The following is a 2,818-nucleotide window of genomic DNA, read 5'->3' as shown; positions in this document are numbered from 1 at the left end:
CATGTTTTTCGACTTGAGTCCGGATGGCTTCGCGCTCGTGTGAAGAGACGTGGTACGGTGACTGTCGGGTAGGTTTGGCTCCATCTTCGGGTATTATCCGGTATTTCGCCAGAGGTGTCTGATGTACCTTTGAGTTGGACGAAAAACACTCGCTGTAGCGATGAAGCAAAGCCAATAACTGTTTCCTTTCTTGTTGCGGTAGCGCCAAATTCACGTCGAAAGGATGCGTGAGCGTGAAGGTATCTTCGGGGTCGAGTTCAAAGTCGGCGACTGCGATCACGTTACTTGCTTGTTGCGTTTCTTCGAGGAACGCAATTGTAGCGCCCTTGTTCAAATGCTGGTACTCCTCGGTGAAATTGGTGACGAAAACATGGGATCGGCGTTGCCTAAACCGCACAATGCCTCTTGCGACAGACACGCCGTGGTCGAGAAGGAACCTTTGGTCACTCTCCACAATAGCGTCGACGTCAGGAGCAGCACCTTCACAGTAGACGGTAATCATCAAGCTTGCCTGGGGTGCCAGGGTGACATGGTCATCGGCGATCCCTACAGGTGCACGGTGTTCGGGGTTCGGTTCCGGCGTCATGGAGTAGTCGGAGGAAAAAGTTATCGACTTCGTCTGCAGATCAATTATTGCGCCGTTGTCCGTAAAAAAGTCCATTCCGAGAATTACGTCGCGGGACCAGTTAGGCAAGACAACGAACATGGCAAGGTACGTCGTGCCGTCTATGGTTACGCGGTATGCGCACCTGCCACTTGGGGTCACGAGATGGCCTCCTGCTGTGAGTATTTGCTGACCCTCCCATCTGGTCATAACTTTCTTCAGCTTAGCCACAAATGGTCCGCTCGTTACTGAGTAGTCGGCTCCCGTGTCTACTAGGGCAACTACATCAAAGCCGTCAATAGACACCTTGACGTCGGACGCCGCCTTCCTCAAGTTCCGGGTGCGTCGGGGCGTCGCATCTCGGCTTTTCCGTGTTAACGGTCGGGCACTCTGCGTCGTCGTCGTCTTCTCAGCGGCAGTCTCGGTCATGTCGGGTACGCGTCGCGCAGTGTAGCTGTCGTCGGGTTCGGGAGTCCAGTCAGGGTTAGGTCTAGTTTTCGGGATGAGGGCATGTCGTGAATCCCTGCCTTCGGCGCATCCTTTCGCCGGAGAGCAACTTCACCTCCAGAAGTTACTTGCTGGTTTTACTTTTCCCTGCGTGGGCTGGGGGATCTTCCGCGGGCGAAGTCAGGATCATCACGTTGGTTCGGAGATTGGTAAGGGTACGGCGACGGCTAGCGGTTGAAACGGGCTGGGCCACGGCTTGTTTGAGAGAGATACTCGTCGATCTCACGTGGTCGTTGGCCAGGGAGAGTGCGAGGTGCGTCGACGGAGAATCCTCGCCAACCTAGCCTCTTGTAAGGGCAGTGGCAGTAGATGTGGTAGGCCTCACCGCAGTACTAACACAGCGTGCGATTATCGGGCGTTCGCCACACCTCGGTCTTCCTTGGCGCCTGGTTTAGGGTTACAGGGGGTCGGGCGGGCGACATTGGGCGTTGGTACGGCGGGGCCTCTGCCCGACGTGTTGGAAGAGGGCGGGGTCGACGAACAGCCGCGGAGTAGGTCATAGCCTCTGGCTAGCGGGGTACTTCGGATGGCATAGACGTTGCAAAAGCCTTTTGTACTTCTTCCCGGATCACGTCAGTCAGGGACGTGACTTGAGGTTGTGGCGTCGTCGTCGGGAAAAGTTTCCGCAGCTCCTCCTTCACCCATGCACGGATGGTGTCGCGTAGTGAGTCGGAGTTAATAGCGCCGGCACTGATCGTCTCGGACACCAGCGCGTTGACCGGGCGATCGTACTGCCTATTTCGAACTTCCAGCGTGTTCTCCATCGCCGCTGTCTCAGACGCGAACTCGGACACCGTCTTAGGAGGGTTGCGGACAAGGCAACCAAAAAGCTCCTGCTTTACCCCTAGCATGAGAAACCTTAGTTTCTTTTCTTCTGTCATCTCCGGATCCGCACGTCGAAACAACCTCTTCATCTCCTCATCAAAGATCACTACCCCTTCGTTGGGGTGTTGCGTGCGCGTTTCTAGCAAAAGTGCGGCTCGTTCCTTTCGCACGACGGTGGCGAACGTTTTAAGGAACTCGCTCTTGAAGAGAGTCCAGTCAGACAAAGAGCTTTCATGGTTCTCGAACCAAGTTCGAGCTGCATCCTCCAAATAGAAGAAGACATGCCGAAACGTTTCTTCGTCATCCCACCTGTTAACGATTCGAACACGATCCACTTTCTCCAACCAGTCCTCAGGATCTTTCGTGGGTGATCCATAAAATGATGGTGCTTCCCGGGGTTGCTGCAGAACTACAGGGTGGGTCGTGGTCATCGTGGATGCAATGGTCATGGCAACAGCCTTGATGTCTTCCGCCTTCGATTTATCTGGCAGTAGTCCAAACTCCGGCTCTAGACCTTGCTGTCGGCGGCTGGCACGAATTGGGCTTGCTGGACGACTTGAAGAGGGTTCAGTGTGCATCTACCCAGCCGACGCAGTTGCCTTCAAGAAAAACAAGTTTATTGGAGCGAACTTGTGCTCCCCTAACAACTCAAATAATACAAGGCGGCGATACAGCAATCAACAAAGTGGTGTCGGCGATTAGAATGCCATTGCGTCTGCTCGGCAGGCTTTTATCTCTTGGCGCGAGTGCTTCTGGAACCGTCGATTTACATCCAGAGCATTGTAGATAAAAGAAGATCATTCTGGGCTAGTGATGTTACGGCGAGACAGTAGGCTTATCTCAAAGTGAATGTGCGTGCCGCATAAAAATAAAGAATGGAAG

General features: G+C 54.0%; 1 pseudogene; it reads right to left on the bottom strand.

Moving 5' to 3' along the window:
* Positions 1–1,188: 1,188 nt before the first annotated feature.
* LOC144160775 (uncharacterized) lies at positions 1,189–2,514 on the bottom strand (annotated as a pseudogene).
* Positions 2,515–2,818: the final 304 nt, after the last annotated feature.

The sequence above is a fragment of the Haemaphysalis longicornis genome, unplaced genomic scaffold (assembly GCF_048455015.1).
Source record: "Haemaphysalis longicornis isolate Haplotype H1 unplaced genomic scaffold, Haemaphysalis longicornis Haplotype H1 scaffold_11, whole genome shotgun sequence".
Taxonomy (NCBI): Eukaryota; Metazoa; Arthropoda; class Arachnida; order Ixodida; family Ixodidae; genus Haemaphysalis; species Haemaphysalis longicornis.
The sequence above is the reverse complement of the archived record's forward strand: the minus strand, read 5'-3'. Positions and strand labels throughout refer to the sequence as shown.